The 20,032-nt window shown below is 44.0% G+C and overlaps 1 protein-coding gene across 1 annotated transcript in view; it reads left to right on the top strand.

The window, feature by feature from the left end:
• LOC119965205 (glutamate receptor ionotropic, delta-2-like) overlaps window positions 1-20,032 on the top strand; it is a 591,162-nt gene that overhangs the window by 84,390 nt on the left and 486,740 nt on the right. The window lies entirely within an intron of this gene.

Below are 20,032 nucleotides of genomic sequence, written 5' to 3'. Positions count from 1 at the left end.
ATGATTAGCCCATTCAGGACCCCAGCACAGAAGATATACAACAGGAGCTATATTACCACCAGTGCACAATAGAGCAATTGATTTGCTCAAAATGAGATTTTGCTGCCTTAGCCAATCTGGAAATGGCCAACAAATACATAGAATTTACAGTGCAGAAGGAGGCCATTCGGCCCATCGAGTCTGCACTGGCTCCCGGAAAGAGCACCCTACCCAAGGTTAACACCTCCACCCTATCCCCATAACCCAGTAACCCCACCCAACACTAAGGGCAACTTTGGACACTAAGGGCAATTTATCATGGCCAATCCACCTACCCTGTGTCCAGTATTGCTGTGGTTCACAGCACCCTACACAACATGGCACTGCTGGGTGAACTGGCGTTGGCAGCAGAGGAAGCTGCAGGTCAGCAAGTGAGGAGAACATTGAAGTTACTAGGATGAACCCACAGGTCCAGTCTGATAACTACGGAGGGGAAGGGAAATGTAAAAAATCAAATTGTAAGGTGACGGCATAAGTTAAAGTTGGTGAGGAGACTGAGTGTTATCAAAGATTAATAAAGGAGGTCAGAATGTGTGGAAGGCATAGTGCACAAGAAAATCCTGCAAGGGAAAGACAAATCAGGAGAACATATTTTAAAACGTTGTACTTAAATGCACATAGTCTTTGGAATAAGGCCAATAAGCTGAAGGCACAAATAAAGACAAATGGGTGTGATTTGGTGGGGATTGCTGAGAGATGGTTCCAGGAGTACAGCGATTGGGGGCTGAAAGTCCAAGGGTACTCAGTATTCGGAAAGGATAGGATGGAACAGGAGGTGGAGTTGTTTTATTGGTTAAAGGTGACATCAAGGCTGTATTAAGAAATGATATTGGCACTAAGTGCCAAAATGTTGAATCGATTTGGGTGGAAATAAAAAACAAAGGAAAAAATCCTTGGTAGGAGTAATTTATAGGCCCCCGAACAGTACTGCCAAAGTGGAGCATAATATAATCCAAGAAATAATGAGGGCACAACAGTAATCATGGGTGATTTTAATATGCATATTGACTGGATTAATCTAATTTGCAAGGGTAGTCTCAAGGGCACTTTCGTATAGTGTATGCGGATTGTTTCTCAGAGCACTATGTTATGGAACCAACCAGGAAACAGGATATTTTAGATTTAGTATTATGTAACGAAGGAGGGTTGATAAATAGTCTTGTCATTGAGGATCCTCTTGGAAATTGTGATCACAACATGCTAGAATTTCAAATTCAGATTAAGCAAGAGAAGGCAGAATGCCGTACTAGAGTTTTAGCATTGGGCAATGGTCATTTTACAGGCCTGAGGAAATGGTTGGCCCAAGTAGACTAGGCATAAATACTTGAGGGTAGGAAAGTTGAGGATCAGTGGCGGATGTTCAGGTAAATACCTCTCAATTAAAGTATATTCCTGAGAGGAAGAGGAATTGTAAAATGGAGAAAAATGTTCCATGGCTGAACAAGGAAGTCAAAGAAGACATAAAGGCAAAAACTAAGGATACCATGCTGCAAAAGCAGGCAAAAATGATGGATACCATACTACAAAAGCTAAACTTTAGGATTGTGGGAACTTTAAAAATAAAATCAAGAGAGCTAAGATGAACGACGAAAGGAAACCAGCAGTAAACATAAACACTGATACCAAAAGCTACTATAAGTATATAAAGAGGAAGAGAATAGCTAAAGTAAATGTTGGCCCTTTAGAGCAATGTTCTTCAAACTTTTTTCCGGGGACCCATTTTTACCAAACGGCCAACCTTCGGGACCCAACCCTGTCCACCTTCACGACCCATGTCGGCCGACTTTCATGACCCATGCCGGCCGACTCACCATTTTCTCTCACCTTGTTTGCTGCTGACAAAAATGGAGGAAATGGTTTTGGGACCCTTTGGCCCTCGTACATGCTCCTCCAATGGCACCTGTTGGATGCAGGTGAAGCCTTCCAGTGTCGGAAAGTATGGAGTCTTCATCTGTCCAAAGTTCTGCATTTTTTTCCTGTAAACTTTTATCAAATACAACCCCCACCCTGAACCTGTGGAAAAAAAAATGAATAAAATAAATGAAAAAATTAAATGAATAAAATAAATGAATAAAACCCCCCCCGAACTCGTAAAACAAAAAGCTGCGACCTTTTTAAAAATAAAAGTGGCTGCACTGTACATGCATGCCCGATCATCGGCGCGCATGCGCATAGTTTTGCGCATGAGCGCTTATGATCAGGCATGCATGCGCAGTGCGGCTGCATTTTTCTACATGTATGTGGCCATTTTTGAAAGGCGCTTGCAGCGGGTATTATTAACAGCCGGCTGCTGCCGTTGTTGGGTGCAGATTTGCGCGATCGTGAGTGCCGCAACGGACAGCTCCGCAACCCGCGCGACACCCGCTCACGACCCACCCGCAGGTCGCACTCCCGAGTTTGACAATGCCTGCTTTAGAGGATGATACTGGTAAGGTAATAATAGGGAACAAAGGTGGCGGAGGCACTGAACCAATATTTTGCCTCTGGCTTCACAATAGAAGATAATAAAAATTTTCCAAAAATGACAGTTAATACAGAGGAACTTGCTGCAATAACCATTACTATGGAGGCAGTATTGAACAAACAAATGGGATTAAAGGCAGATAAGTCTCCGGATCTGACAGCCTGCATCCTCATGCATAAAGGGAGATGGCAGCAAAGATAATGAATGCATTGGTTCTGATATTTCATAACTCACTGCATTCTGGAAGGGTCCTTGTGAATTGGAAGCGCGCTATTGAGATGCCCCTATTCGAAAAGGGAGATAGGCAAAAAGTAAGAAATTATAGACTGGTTAACTTGACCTCTGTAGTGGGGAAGTTGCTTAAATCAATCAATAAAGAGGAGATAACTTTGGAAGGACAAAGTTCAATCCACCATTGTCAATATGGTTTTGTGAAGGTTAAGTCATGCTTGACAAACTTGCTTGAGTTCTTTCAGGTCGTAACATACAAGATGGATAATGGGGAACCTGTGTATATGGTGTATCTAGCCTTTCAGAAGGCATTTGAAAAGGTGCCATATAAAAGACTGATCCAGAAGGTGAGATCGCAGGGGATTGGAGTTAGAGAATTAGATTAGTTGAGGATAGGTTGACTGACAGAAAGCAAGGGCTCTGGATAAATGGGTCTTTCTCTGGCTAGTGAACTGTCGCGGGGTGCAGTTCTAGGACCTCAATTGTTTATAAATGATCTGCAAGCAGGGACAGAATGTAACATAGCAAAATCTGCAGATGATACCAAAATAGGTGGGAAAGCAGGCAGTGAAGAGGGATAAAGACTTCACAGATGGATAGAGGTAGACGAGGAGATTGGGCCAAAATTTGGCAGATGGAGTTTAATGTGGATAAGTGTGAGGTTATCCAATTTGGCCGAAAAAATAGAAAGGCAAATTATTATGTAAATAGAAAGCAGATTCAAAATGCGAGTGGACAGAAGGATCTGGGTTTCTTTGTTCATGGATCGCGGAAAGTCGGTTTGCAGGTACAGCATGTAATTAAACAGGTAAATGGAATGTTTGCTTTATTGCAAAAGGACTGGAGAATAAAAGTGGAGAAATGTTGGCAGTTCTCGGGAGGCTCACCAGATTGATTCAAGGGATGAAAGTGTTGACGTATCAGGAGAGATTTGAGAGTTTGAGTTTGAGCTCATACTTGCTGGAGTTTAGAAGGATGAGAGGGGATCTGATCGAGGGACATAAGACACTAAAAGGGATTGATAAAGTACATGGAGAATAAAATGTTCCTCCTTGTAGAGCAATCTAGAATGAGAGGTCATGGACATAGGTTGAGAGGCGGTAGATTTAGAAATGATATGAGGAGGAACTACTTCTCACAGAGGATAGTGAATTTGTGGATCACACTGCCTCATAGTGCAATGGAATCAAAGTTATTGAATGGTTTAAAGAAGGAGAGAGAGATAATTCTGCTGAAAGAAATTAGTTAAAGTGATGTGGAAAACAGGTAGGGAGGTGGATTTGAGACCAGGGAGAGGTCAGCCATGATCTGATTGAATGGCAGAGCAGGCCCGAAGGGTTGAATTGCCTACTTCTTTTAATTACTATGTTTCTGAAGACTGTTTTGTGATTGTTTTTCTGTCTTGGACTCCAGGCTTGGTTTATTGGTCTTGGTTCTTTGGCAGACGATAGACATACTCTGGTATCTGCTTAATAGCTGGTTTTTCATACTACATTTAAACAGGTTAAAGAGCAGAGAGATAGTGAGAGTCCAACACATGATTAACTGGTGTCAGTGGTACATCAGTATCTATGTCATACATTAGGGTATTCCATCCATTAATCCTTGATACATTTCCAAAATATAGCATCATACTTTCTTAACAAATGTTGTCTTTATCTGTTTATATTACTTTTCTATAACTCTCTCTTTCAACAACTACCTATGTTAGCCAACTCCAGTTCTCAACATGGCTGGCAGCTCCAGGACCCGTTCTCCTCCGTAAACATGTGCGGCCACACAAGGCGGACCCGTTGGTTGAGAGGGTACAGCTACTCCACACGAACCCGCAGTACGCCTATGTACTGTACCCTAACCCTAACTCTTCCCCTTTCCAAGTCACAGTGCTAGGGGTTTCAATCTCCCTCAGTACTCCCGGCTCTGATGGAGGAGGTTTTGGAGAATTGCAAGCATTCTTCTCCATTTGGTAGACATCATCAGCTGCAAATGGGACAATACGTTATCAGTATATCTGGGAACTTGAGTGAAGGCTGCAGCATGACTGACAAAGACACCGAAGATTTCGCAATGAAAGACTGATCCAGAAGTGAAGATTGAAGTGATTTGACCTTTGGGCCCTCTTGCACTGGAAGAGAAGAACTTGGGATACTCTGAAGAACAGGTCGCCCCCTCAAATAACTGGGATTAAGCTTCACAAGAGGAATGATCTTCAACTTCAAGGAAGACTGTCTCGGCTGTATCATCAGATGCTGTGTCAAGGACGAAAAGACATGAAAGATCTAGGGCGGGATTCTCCGTCCCGCCAGCCCCATCTTCCGGCACGTCGCGCCCCCGCCGGCAGCGGGATTCTCCACTCCTGCAGCCGGCCAATGGGGTTTCCCATTGTGGCCACTCCATGCCATCGGGAAACCCGCAGGCGTGGGTGCGCTGCCAGCAAAGCAGAGAATTCCGCTGCTGAGATTTAAATGAAATGAGACGACAAGAAAAAAATGACCAAATTCCTGTAAGGCTGATTGGAAAATAGTCTCTTCTTTTCCCATGACATTTTGGGAAGATTGTCTACTTTCTGTTGGCAGTGGCATGAGAGCCATACTTCTCTCTATAAAGGTTGCTCCACTATGAGAAATGGGGAGAATTACTGAGAATATGGAGACATGACAGCCACAACTTCTGTAATGAAATGCATTTCCGGTAGCTAACTAACTCTAGGAGCAAATTGCAGGACAGGATTCTGCAGCTTCAGAAGTGCTAAAGGTTCTGCTGCAGATTCTCAACTATGAAGATAAGACTTTCAACTAGAACTAAAGTATGGGTGTTAATTGATATTCACCCTGGAAAGGTACCAGATATTTAACAAAGACAAAGAACAGGCCCTTCAGCCCTCCAAGCCTGCGCTGATCACGTGTCCTATCTAAACCAACTGCCTGTATCCTTCTGCACCCCGTCTATTCATGTGCCTATCCAGATAAGTGTTAAAGGTCACCTCAACCACCTCACTTGGTAGTGCATTCCAGGCCATCACCACCCTCTGCGTAAAAAAATGTTCCCCTCACCTTGAACTTGTGCCCCCTTGTAATTTTAAATTCTGCCCTGGGAAAAAGCCTCCAACTGTTCACCCTATTTATACCCCTAATAATTTTCTAAACCTCTAATCAGGTCGCCTCTCAGCCTCTGTATCTCTAAGGAGAACAATCTCAGTTTATTCAATCTCTCCTCATAACTAATACCCTCCATAGCAGGCAACATCCTGGTAAACCTTTTCTTATTCTTTCCAAAGTCTACACGTCCTTCTGGTAGTGTGGTGACTGATGCACTATCAATTACGATGAGATGAGAGTAGAGAGTAATCAAGGCTTTATTACACAGAGATGTGTGGCCTCCTACAGCTGCTTCCGAAATGGCTGCAGTTCGGAGAGCACACACAGTGGTGACTACCACAGTGACTAGAATTGGAACAATTTTCCAAATGTGGCCTCACCCACGTTCTATATAACTGTAGCATAATTTTCAAGTTTTGATACACGACAACCCATTCCATGAAGGCAAGCATGCCATATGCTTTCTTTACCACCATTTCCACCTGTGCTGCCACTTTTAAGGATCTGTGGATTTGCAATTCCAGATCTCTCTGTGTCTCTATGCTCCTGATGGTTTCACCATTTATTTTATAGCAACCAACTGAATTGAATCTACCAAAATGCATCACCTCACATTTGTTTGGGTTAAATTCCACCTGCCATTTCTCTGCCCAATTTTGCAGCCTATCTATTGTCATAATATACATCCAGGTATGTGATGGTGTGCAGACAGACAGTGATTGACACACAGGGTGACCAGTGAACACACAGAACACAGCAGCCAATCACCAGACAGGACATGACCACTATAAAGCCAGAAGGCACTAGTTTTCCTGCTCTCTCGGGATCCAGCCTCGGAGACAGTCAGAGCTCATGAGCAGCAACTGGAACAAACACCATGTGGTAGTAAGATAGTCTGGTCAGGTTAGCCTCAGGTCTCCAGTCAAGTCAGCATAGTGTCAACCCATAGTTAAAGCACGTATTATAGTTAGTTGTTCAATAAAATCAGGTTGCATTTCTTCAAGTGGTGGAAGCCTGTCTCTCTCACTACAGCAGCAAACGCAGTCCTCGTAGACCCAGCGTACCCAACACATCATCTATATCCTGTTGTATTCTCTGACATTCTTCATCACTAGCCGCAAGCCCTGCAATCTTAGTATCATCTGCAAACTTGTTAATCAGACCCACTATGTTTTCTTCCAAGTCATTTATATATATTACTAAGAGCAGAGGTCCCAGTACTGATCCCTGTAACACCACTAGTTACAGACCTCCTTTCGGAAAAACACCCTTCCACTGCTACCCTCTGTCTTCTATGGCCAAGGCAGTTCTGAATCCATCCAGCTTCTTCACCCCTGACCGCATGTGATTTAATCTTTTGCACCAGCCTGCCACGAGAGACCTTCTAAAATGCTTTACTAAAGTCCATGTCGGCAACATCCACAGCCTTTCTCTCATCAACTATTTTTATCACCTCCTCAAAAAACGCAACTAAATTAGTGAGACATGTCCTCCCTCGTACAAAACCATGCTTTTTGTTGCTAATAGGACCATTCACTTCCAAATGTGCATAGACCCTGGGCTGGATTCTCTGCAGCCCAGCGCCGAAATTGCGTTCAGCGCGGGGGCGGAGAAACCACTTTCACGCCAAAATCTGGCATGATGCCGGTCCGGCGATTCTCTGGGTCCTGAGAATCGGCGTGATCGCGGAGTACACCGTGCGGCTGGGGGTCCATTGACCGAGGCCAGCCCAGGGATGCTCTGCTTCCGACTGGCCGAATTCCCGACGGCGTGGAACCAACCTGCTATTGCCGGTCAGGATGCTGGCCGCCCTGGTGGGGGCCGGGAGGCTCAGACACCGGGGGCGGGGTGGGGGGCTTAGGTTTCTAGGGGTCCAGGGGTTAGATCCGAGCGGGTAGATGCTCAGGAGCGCGGCCGATCGGTGGGGTTCTACTTTTTGTGTGTGGCTCCACGGTTTGAGTCTGCCATGGAGCTCAGCGCGGCCGCTGAAGGCCGCCGCCATGCGCATGCACGGACTCAAAACCGGAAGTATCCGCAGCTGAAGCTGCATGAATTACTCCGGGTCCTTGTTAGCCCCCTGCTGGGCATAGAATTAGCTTTACTTTTTTCAAGGAATCTCTAAAGTAAAACTCCAGCATTTTTATGCCAGCGTGGGGACATTGTCCTATTTTGGGAGAATCCAGCCCACTATCTCTGAGAATCTTTTCCAACAATTTCACCATCACTGACGTCAAGCTCACTGGCCTATAACTACGCGGGTTATACTTGCAACCCTTCTTAAATCATGGAAAACATTGGCTACCCTCCAATCCTCTGGAATCTCACCTGTGGCCAACGAGGACACAAAGATTTCTGTTAGAGGCCCAGCGATTTCATTTCTTGTCTCCCTCAGCAATCTGGGATAGATGCCATCTGGCCCTGGGGTTTTGTCTGCCTTAATGCTTTTCAGCACACCTAACACTTCCCCCCTCATAATAACGACCTATTCTGAAGTGTTTCCACATCCCTCTGAGATACCAACAATCAACATGTCCTTCTCCTTTGTGAATACCGATGCAAAATACTCATTAAGGATCTCACCTACTTCCTTTAGTTCTACACATAATTTCCCTTCTTTGTCCTTGAGTGGACCAACTCCTTCTCTAGTTACCCTCTTGTCCCTAATATACATATAAAATGCCTTGGGATTCTCCTTAATCCTGTCTGCCAAGGACATTTCGTGACCCCTTTTTGTCCTCCTAACTCCCTGCTTGAGCTCTTTTCTACTTTCCTTGTATTCCTCAAGTGCTTCATCTGTTTTTAGTTGCCTGTAACCTCACATATGCACCCTTTTTTTCTTTTTGACAAGATTCACAATTTACCTGGTCATCCATGGTTCCTGAATCATGCCTTTCCTGTCCTTCCTTTTTACCGACACATGCCTGTCCTGCACTCCCATCAACTGCTCCTTAAAAGACTCTCACATGCCAAATGTGGATTTGCCCTCAAACAGCCTCTCCCAAAGAACAGTCTCCAAATCCTGCCGAATCTGGTTGTAGTTAGCCTTCCCCCAATTTTGCACCTTAACCCGAGGACAACACTCGTCCTTTTCCGTGAGTATCCGAAAGCTTACAGAATTGAGGTCACTGTTCACCACATGTTCTCCCACTGCAATTTTGATGACCTGGCCAAGCACGTTCCCTAGTACCAGGTCCAATATAACCCCCTCGCTAGTCACACTATCGACTTATTGTTCCAAAAAACCTTCTTGGAGACATTTAACAAATTCCTCACCACCCAGACCCCTAGCCCGAAGGGATTTCCAGTCAATATGAGGAAAATTCTGATCAAAACCCAGGCAAAGCATTCTCTCTGGAAGGCTTCTTGAATGGCAGGAGGTAAAGTAAGCAATACATCAGAGCTCAGATCAAAATGCTGTTCAGCCACTGAAAGCACTGCTGATTCTTCCAAAAAGACAACAGAGACTTCATAATGTGCATCCAAATATGGGGAAAAATGAATCATTCTCTGGGACCTCAACCTCCCAAGATGTCACGCAGAACATCAAGGTATGTTTTGCTCAGCACTCTCGAGGAAGAATCAATTAAGGTCCGGTGGGTATTCATGGGGACAGCCATCGTCTGCTACAGTGCCTTCTGTATCCGCCACCTCTGACATTACTGCATGGGAGATTTATAACTTCCTTGCTTGCCTTGAGTCTCAGTGAAAGAAAGGAACTTACTGCCAAGTGTAGAAACTTCCTCAGCTTCTTGTGGCTGAATTTCCACTGCTTCTGAATAAAACGATGAAGATTATTGGATGAAAGACGGTGAGTCATTCAAACAATAAGCAACAACTACTTTTTTGAAGATTCCTAGAATTGTGCCAACATCGCCCCTAAATAGGGTTGATATGTTGATTGTTAAGAACATATGATCAACAATCTGTCACCTCGTGTATCTAAGAGGGGCAATAATCCTGCCTTTGATTGGAAGGTCTCTGGCTTCTGGACCTTGTAACTTGATGTCTGATGGATGAAGTCTCATTGGCTGAAGCCAATCGAGGTTATCTGCTGATATATTAACAGAAGTTCCAGTATTGATTTTTTAAAGTGCGAAGGAACATAGGAAAACAGGAACAGGAGTAGGCCATTCAGTCCCTCAAAGCTTTCTTAGTATTCAATGAGATCAATGCTGATCTGTGACCTAGCTGATGCGACGGCACGACGGCGACGGCACGAAACTTGGGCTGCGCCAACCTGTGCATGCGCGGGGGACTTCTTCAATGCGCCAGCCCCCCCCCCCCCAGTGAAGGAGCGCTTTTCCCCGCCCCACAGGCCACTCCCCGACTCTTCGCGTAAAGTTCCCGCTGGCAGCAACCAGGGTTGAACGACACTGGCGGGACTCTGTCGTATCCGCGCGGCCGCACAGCCCATCTGGGCCAGAGAATTGGCGGCCCCACCGATTCCAGTGGGTCGCGGCCGGTACGAGCCGGTGCAAATGGCGTCGATTCTAAGCACCTCGTAGAATTGCACGCCGGCATCGGGGCATCGTGGCGTGGTTGCGGCGATTCTCCGGCCCTCGGAGAATCGCGCCCCCTGTCTTAGGAGAAGGTTATCTGCTACTAGACCTATTGCAGAAAGAAAGGAACTAATTTGAAACTTTGGTTCTTTCTCGTGAAGATGTGATGCTGCTCGGTACCAGAGACATTTCCATAACTCCCACTGCTAACATCTCTGTGGGATATCAAGGTAAGTTGAACAGGCAGAGGAAAGGCAGGATATGTTCACTAGGTACAGTCATTGTTACCTCTCTCCTGTGTGCCTCCTCCCCCTGCCAAAAATTCTCAAGCTGTTTTTAAAAGTTTCTTCACGCCTGTTCCTTTGATAATACTGATGTGTCGTTTACATCGATGCCTCTGTCACTGTCACCATGTTCTGAGATTGGATCTTCGACCTTGGACTCCAGGCATAGGACTTTGTTCTTCAACAGACTCTGGTATCTGCTTAACACTTGTTTATTAGTCCTCCATCTAATCTGGTTATTCTGTCGAAACATAGCTCCTGGGCAAGATTCCAATCTTTAATTCTGTCTTGATAGTCTAACACATGAATGATTAATGTCAGTGGTGAAAGTCGCCATAGTCCTAGAGGGCCATAGGCTGCTCTCACATTTTGAGAGAGAGAGATGACTGGTGGTGATTCAACCCGAGGGTCACCACACCTCAGGCAAGGAGCAAGGTTGAGAAAGAAAGGACGTCATGAATAAACTCAGCCAATATGGCAATTCAACCCACGCTGTTGGCGTTGCTCCACATCATAAACCAGCTGTCCAGCTGACTGAACTAATCGACCCTTCAATAGTAATCAACAGCAAAGGGCTTGCCTGGGATTACGTCATTATCTACATCATACATTAGCATTTCCCATCTGTTAACACTTTATACTCATGCTGTTGCAGCAAGTAATTAGGAAAGGTAACAGAACATTATCATTTATTGCAAAGGGAATTAACTTCAGCGGTATTCAATTATAAAGGGCATTGGTGGGATCACATCTGGGGTACTGTGTACAGTATTGTTCTCCTTATTTAAGTAAGGATGCAAATGCATTGGAAGCAGTTCAGAGAAGAATTCAAAGACACTAATACCAGGAAAGGGCAATGTTTCCTATGAGAAAAGGTTGGTTAGACTCGGCTTGCATCTGCTTGACTGAAACATATAAGATCCTAAAGGGTCTTGACAGGGTGGGTATGGAAAGGATGTTTCTTCTTAAGGGGAATCTAGAAATAGGTATCACTGTTTAAAAATAAGGGGCCACCCATTTAAGACGGAGATGAAGAGAAATTTTTATCTCAGAGGATTGAGAGTCTTTGAAACTTTTTCTCAAAAGACAATGAAAGCAGCAGTCTTTTAATATTTTTATGATAGAGCTAGATAGATTCTTGATAAGAAAAGAGGTAAAAACTTATATTGGGTAGATGAGAATGTGGAGATGAGATTAGAATCAGATCAGCTACGTTAAACAGTAGAGCAGACTCAAGTGGCCGAATGGCCGATTCTTACTCCTAATTTGTATGTTTGCATTCTACAAAGAATGCCCAGGTCCCTTTGAAAAAGACTTTCCTATTGTGCCATAAGTGCCCACAGCTGCACACCTGTCTGCCGGAGGAAGTCACAAAGGCCTCATGCTTCACGTGAGATATAAGGCCGTAGCATGAAAGTCTTCCCATCAATCCCTCTGTGAAAATCCACAACCCTGCCAATTAGAAAAAGCAGAAACAATCTTCTACCTCCCTGTCACATTCAAAGCCTTACTTCCTCATCAAGGTGGCTCATGCTATTTGCCAGAATGAGCAGAGTCCAAGGGGGAATCCAACAACCCAGACGCCCTGACAATCTGAGTTCATGTAAAAGGGCAGCACGGTAGCATGGTGGTTAGCATAAATGCTTCACAGCTCCAGGGTCCCAGGTTCGATTCCCGGCTGGGTCACTGTCTGTGCGGAGTCTGCACGTCCTCCCCGTGTGTGCGTGGGTTTCCTCCGGGTGCTCCGGTTTCCTCCCACAGTCCAAAGATGTGCGGGTTAGGTGGATTGGCCATGCTAAATTGCCCGTAGTGTCCTAAAAAGTAAGGTTGGGGGGGGTTGTTCGGTTACGGGTATAGGGTGGATACGTGGGTTTGAGTAGGGTGATCATTGCTCGGCACAACATCGAGGGCCGAAGGGCCTGTTCTGTGCTGTACTGTTCTATGTTCTAAAACTACTTTCATTCAAACACAGAGCATCAGTGGAAGACAAGCAATGGAATAAGTACCCCAGTGATTACCTTTGAGCAGTTTTGAGCTTTCCCTTGTGGGCATTCTATTATTTCCACATGAGATACCCCTGTGGCTTCAGCAGAACAAGAGATTGGCTGATTTGGGTTTTGGAGCCTGAGAAGGCCCTGCCAGAGACAGCCCCACCTGCAGCTATGCAGGGAGAGATTCAGTCATCATGGCAAGTTGCAATGTGTACAGCTCTGTCAGAGGAGGGAAAAGCAAGTATCTTCATGTGGAGCCCCTTGAGCAGGGCCCACTGTGCCGTCAGCTTGACACTAGTTATTCCATTCTGTCAGGGGCTAAGGTGAAAATATTCCACCCAATGTCTTTCAAATCTTTTTTGCAAGTAAACTAATTATTGCTTTCAGACATACTCTGCATCTGCCTATTCCATACCTTTAAACTTAAGGCCAGTTTAAACATAAGGGGCTGGTTTAGCACACTGGGCTAAATCGCTGGCTTTTAAAGCAGACCAAGCAGGCCAGCAGCACGGTTCAATTCCCATACCAGCCTCCCCGAACAGGCGCCGGAATATGGCGACTAGGGGCTTTTCACAGTAACTTCAGTGAAGCCTACTCATGACAATAAGCGATTTTCATTTCATTTTTCAATTGTGGAATAGAAGTCACAGGTTGATTTAATTATTTCCTACAATACGTTCTCTTGCATGTTAGCAGGTATAGTGCATCAACAAACACATAAAAATATATATTTTAATCACATTTGCATTTACTGGTAAATTAATTAATAAAAACATCTGAAAGAAACAGGCGTCATTGAAAGATAATAAGAAATATCTCTGGAAATCTTTTATGCAATATAGAATCTACTTTAGAATGTGCAATCATCCAAAACACTGCATTGCTTACTCACCAGATTTCAACCCTCGCATTGCAATTCCACCTATATAAATCAAGACAATTATTGACTCTTTCACTAGATGCATTACCCTAAACTAAATCCATAAGCAAAGAGCTGTCTTGCTTGATATTCTTGCAATATAAGCAAGCAACAAGATATCAGATAGTTCTGAGCTGAATTTTGTAAAGTCATTTATTTTTCCTCTATAGGAATATTATAATAATGTTTGCATTATCTACAATCCCATGTTTGGTGATGGTAAATGTAATCAGATGGGGTAGCCTTTTTAACAAAAATCTTGAAATCGTAAGTAGTACTATTCATAGATATAGAACAGTACAGCACAGACAGGCCCTTCGGCCCTCGATGTTGTGCCGAGCCATGATCACCCTACTCAAACCCACGTATCCACCCTATACCCGTAACCCAACAACCCCCCCCTTAACCTTACTTTTTAGGACACTACGGGCAATTTATCATGGCCAATCCACCTAACCCGCACATCTTTGGACTGTGGGAGGAAACCGGAGCACCCGGAGGAAACCCACGCACACACGGGGAGGACGTGCAGACTCCGCACAGACAGTGACCCAGCCGGGAATCGAACCTGGGACCCTGGAGCTGTGAAGCATTATGCTATTCAATTTTCCTTTCTCATATTCATGTACAAAAATTTGAGAATACAATGCCAATTACAAATGCAGGAGTTACGGATGTAGATGGGCTGCAAAATTGGGCAGAGAAATGGCATATGGAATTTAACCCGGACAAATGCGAGGTAATGCATTTTGGTAAATCCAATTCAGATGGGAGCTTTAAAATAAATGCCAGAACCATCAGGTAACATGGACACGCAGAGAGGCCTGTTCCTGTGCTTTGTTGTTCTTTGTTCTTTAACTTTAAACTTCCAATTTTGGGTATTACTGCAGGATTATAAATACTACAACTTGTAGTAGAGTATGGTTCATAATTCAGCATGATAGCTTCAAGTGTCTTGGAAAGTTTTGTTTTTACTGTCTTGCCTAGTTACTTTGATGCTTTTCGTCACTGTAGGAAACAAAGGTGTGAGTATGAATCCTAAAATGGCTATGAATTGTAGTTCTGCAGATGAACATTTTGATATTATGAGCTGGCCTTGTGTTGGATATTGTTAACCATATTGTGTATTTTCATATGCAATTCCTCAGCCTATCAACTGTAAAAATAGAAAGTGTACAGAATTCCGTACTAAAGACCTTAGAGTGAACAGGAGCGGTACTTTTTCTGTTGGATAATTGTTTTAGTTCCATTTACAATTGACTATGTCACATGTTCTACAGAGTTAACAGAAAGAAAGAAAGACTTGGCTTTCACTGATGCTTTTCATGACCATTGGATGTCCAAAAGAGCTTTATAGTGAATCAAGTACTTTTAAAGTGTGTGTAGGCACTGTTGAAACATAGAAAACAGGTTGCACATTGCAAGCACTTACAAAGAATAATGTAGCAATGACCAGAAAATCTGTTTTTGATGTTGATTGAGGAAGTAATATTGGCTAGGACACCAGTGATGAAGTCCTTGCTCTTCTTTGAAATAGTGACATGGACTCTTTTGAATCCACCTGAGAGAGCAAACGCGGTTATGAGTTAAGGTCTAATCCAAAAATGGTGTCTTCGGCAGTGCCGCATTCCACAGTAAAGCACCATTTGTGGGCAGCACGGTAGCACAAGTGGCTAGCACTGTGTTTTACAGTGTCAGGGTCCCAGGTTCGATATCCCCGCTGGGTCACTGTCTGAGTGGAGTCTGCACGTTCTCCCAGTGTCTCCGTGGGTTTCCTCTGGGTACTCCGGTTTCCTCCCACAGTCGAAAAAAAAGGTTAGGAGGTGTTAATGGGTTACGGGGATAGGGTGGAAGTGAGGGCTGAAGTGGGTCGGTGCAGACGTGTTGGGCCGAATGGCCTCCTTCTGCACTGTCTATTCTATGTTCACTGGAGTGTCAGCCTTGATTTTTTTCTGCTCGAGTCTTGACTAGGATTTTAGAATGCTACTCAGTGAGCCACACATGACAATGAGTGTTCTGACTGCAATGTAATTACACAAACAGTTTCAAATTGTCTATCACTTTGTAAATGCACTCATCTTGAGTTTATCACACTTTTTAAAAAAAAATGAAATTGTGTGGTGACTGTAGATTCTGTACCCCTGGGAAGTGTTTTTATCTCTGATCTCATCCATAGCTCTATTATTTGTGCCTATTATTCTTTTCCTATCTTTTGATAGCTAATTGTGCCAGCCATAATAGCATAAAAATTCACTTACTACCTAAAACACTTTTTGTAGGAAAAACATCTTGAGTATTAATTATTTTGAGGCTGAATGGTATTTTGCACCTTTCTTTAAAATTACAGATTCCTTTCCTGACTGAGTTGTTCAAAAATATATTTTCATATTGTTTCCTGAATTACTTAGCAGCAATTTTAGAAATATGTAGTCACTTTACCAAAATTATGAGGAAAAACATCCTGTTGCCTGCCAGGTTCATGTATCTCACTGTAAACTACATTGTATTCTGCACAGGCACAGAACTATTATTGCCAATATCCTGGAACATGATTTTCACAGCTGAATAAAATTAATGTATAACAAATTCTAATAAGAAATATGGGCAGGTAGACCATTCAGCCTTGTTTGACAGTTATGAATTAAGATCAAGGCTGATTTCCAACTGTAATTATATGTATATAGGGACGCCAGTGAAGGGTTAATTATTACATCTCAGTGTAATTCAAACACTAGAGTGCACCACCAGTTCTCAGTATAAATATCAGACCTCAGGGAATGCTGGGTCGTTAGCAATGGAGAAAGACTGAGTACAGCATGAGGAGTACAATAGATTAGAAAGATTTAACACAAGGATATCATTTGTGACTACTAGATTATTGAATATTGCTGGACAGATTCACTATTATTTTATTATTATTAAAGTTCAGTAGTATGTGTCAACTTCATTTAATTCATCGTTATCCAATAAATTTGTTTTGATTCAATCTAATGATTGGTGGTTTCTTTGTCATCAACTCATTGGACCATCCTGGATCAAAAGGCAAAGAACAATGACATATTACCACCAAAGGTAATATAACACCGACCTCAACTGTACCTTGCTGTATTGCTTCCATATTCCTGAATCCCTTCAGTACGCAAAAAATTATCCATCTCTTTATTGAATATACTTAACAACTGAGCACCCACAGACCTCTGGGGTGGCATTCTCCCCTACCCGGCGTGACGGAGGGTCCCGGAGTAGGGGAGTGGCGCTAAGCACTCAGGGGTCGCGCCTCCCCATAGGTGGGGAATTCTCCCCACCTTTGGGGGCCAGCCCCGCGCCGGAGCGGTTGCCACCAGAAGACCGGCGCAAAAAACAGGCGCCCCCGGCAGCGGGGCTGGCCGAAAGGCTTTTGCCGGTCCGCGCATGCGCCGGCAGTGACTGGCCGCTGACGTCACTGCTGGCGCATGCGCGATATGGGGTTCTCTTCTGCCTCCGCCATGGTGGAGGCCGTGGCGGACGCGGAAGAACATAGTACAGCCAGGGCACTGGCCCGGACTCTGAGGGGGGGTCCCGATCGCGGGCCAGGCCACCGTGGGGGCACCCCCGGGGTTCGATTGCCCCCCGCCCCCCTAGGACCCCGGGGGCCTGCTCGCGCCGCTGAGCCCGCCGTTCCAGAGGTGGTTTAAACCTCGGCGGCGGGAGAGGCCTCCCAGCGGCGGGACTTCGGCCCATTGCGGGCCGGAGAATCACCGCAGGGGCCTCGCCGATCGGAGTGGCGAGATTCCTGCCCCCGCCACTTCCCGGGTGGCGGAGAATCTCTGCCACGGCGGGGGCGGGATTTTAGGCGCACCCAGGCGATTCTCCGACCCTGCTGGGGGTCGGAAAATTTCGCCCAGTATTAGAGAATTTGCAAGATTCACAACCCTTTGATTAAAGGCGTTTCTAATTTTAGTCACTAATGGGTGACCCATTAAAGTGAGGTTGTATCAGCACGTTATAGACTTCCCAGCCAGGGGAAGGATCCTTACAGCATCTATTCTGCCAAGGCATTTAAGAATGTTATACATTTAAATTAAGTCACTTCTTTCTTCTAAATTGTAGGGAATATAGACTTAGTCTACTTAATTTCTCCTCATAAGAGCAAACCCTCATCCCAAGGGTGGCACAATGGTTAGCACTGGTGTCTCACGGCGCCATGGACTCGGGTTCTATTCCGGACCTGGATCACTGTCCGTGTGGAGTTTACACATTCTCCCGTATCTGCATGGGTCTCAACCCCACAACGCAAAAGATGTGCAGGCTAGGTGGATTGGCCACTCTAAATTGCCCTTAATTGGAAAAACATAATTGGGCACTCCAAATTTATATTAAAAAAAAGATAGAACTCAGTCTAGTGAGACATTTCACTGTCACTAAGGCATAGATAGTCCTTAAGAGAGCAGATCAAAACCGTGCATGGTACCTCAAGTGCAGTCTCATCAAGGCCTTACATAATTGTAGTGTGAATTCTTCACTCTTGTACCTCAATCCCTTTGTAATAAAGACTAACATGCCATTTGTTTTCCTGATTGTTTGCTGTACCTGTATATTGCTATGCTTTGTGCAGAAGAATATCCAGGTTACTCTGAGTTCTAGCATTCTCGAGACTTTAACCACATAAATAGAATTCTGCTTTAATATTTTCCTTCCATCGAGAACTACATCACACTTATCCACATTACATTGCATTTATCATTCTCTTGTCTATTCACTTAACCTGCCTATATTGTTAAGACCTGCTGAGGAGGGATGAACTGCTTCCCTTCTATTCAGCCTCCTTGGTTGATCGCAACAAAGATTTTACAATTTATTTTCCCATGGATGCCATTTCCGAAACCAAATGTATTTCCTTTTTAATAAGGAGCCAATTAAACCAGGTTCTCTTCAGTCAAAGAAAGAGCAACGATATTAACTACTAAACCCGAGGGGAAAAAATATTAATATGCAACGTTATACACAGACAGCAAGAGTAAGGAAAGGTAAAATCCAAATAGTTAGACGTCCTTTATTTGTCTCTGAGGCATAGATTGTTAAACATTGTGAGTGTTTTAAGTTTGTGTGTTCCTTTAAAATCCTGGAGTTGAATTGAAGTCCATGCAGTTGCGCTTGCTCAGGACAATGTCCTTTTTAATTTGTAAGCTGTCTTTTACAGAAATTGAAGAGTCTCTCCTGAGGCTCTTTCACTATCACTATGAATAATTTTTAGATTATTTGCTTGATTTAGGAGAGAGAGAGATTCCTTGCTGCTCTATAACCAGCTTCTCAAGAATCTGCTGATGACATTTTCTCTCTAACTCTGGCTTGGCAAAACTAGTTCTTAAAACCGAACATTAGATATATACTCCAAAGGGATTTAATTTCCATGTTTGTGACAATCATTGTTACAGAACAAGTAATCACATTTTGATATTTCATCCCAGGAATATTGGAACAGGACAAACCAGCAGATTTAATCCCCCACAGGGGCTTTGAGTGTCTGCTGGGTGTATAGCCTGGGTAGCTAACAGATCCCCATTGAGGAATTACTTTGATTAAAGTCGAGACTTCGCATTTTTAATGCCTCCCTTTGAATGGTCCCTTTTTTGGAAGTGGAACTTGACACCCACCAGGTATAAAATCACATGTAACTTGCCAGGGCATGTCTGAGTGTAAGCAAACCTCCCTCACCTTCATTCCTTACCAACTCCCTCCCTTAAACTTATCTCTACCCTGCTGAAACGCTCCTAGCCCAAGACCTCAGATTTACCTGCTCTTGTGATCCATGGTCCTTGATGATCACCTTCTCCTGCATTCCCAGACAGCTGCCACTATTATGATCCCAGACCAGACCCCAACAGTGGCTAGGATACTGGAGCGAAACCCCAATATTTTGTTTATTTTGTAAGACTGTGCAGAAAAAATGATTCGCTCCAGGAGTAAGTATATGAAAAAATAGGGCTTTGGTATTTTAAAACACCTGAAAAGAACAGCTCACAATTACTCCTTAACACTATTACTCGATTCCCCATTAAACACCAAGGAAAGAAACTCACAGCTCTCAATCCAGCTTAAAATCAGCAGGGAATAGAGTAATAGTTGCTTTACGGGACAGATTTGTATCCCAGTTAGAACCACTTCAGACTCTGGCTGAACATTTTCAAAATTCGGCTTCAACTGGGTTGTTTCAGCCTCTTCCTTGTCTTCAGACAAGACTGCTCTGCTTTAAAATATTATTACCCATTTTTAAACAATCCGACTGGGAAAGAAATCTGCCTTTATGTGTGTGGTCTAAAAAAATACAAGGGTTGCAAGATCAGACTTCAGTACTTCTCTCCCAGCTTATTTTTTTTTAAATGTCTCTGTGAATTGTTATGGGTCAGGGGTTAGAGAATCCCAAAGTGTATCATGGAGTTCACCTGACAACTTTTAATAGATTGTGGTATGGGGAGCACACGACTCACTCTACAGGCATGGTACAGCAGAAATGAACCAATATTTCTA

Source organism: Scyliorhinus canicula, chromosome 4, assembly GCF_902713615.1.
Source record: "Scyliorhinus canicula chromosome 4, sScyCan1.1, whole genome shotgun sequence".
In the NCBI taxonomy this organism is placed as follows: domain Eukaryota; kingdom Metazoa; phylum Chordata; class Chondrichthyes; order Carcharhiniformes; family Scyliorhinidae; genus Scyliorhinus; species Scyliorhinus canicula.
The sequence above is the reverse complement of the archived record's forward strand: the minus strand, read 5'-3'. Positions and strand labels throughout refer to the sequence as shown.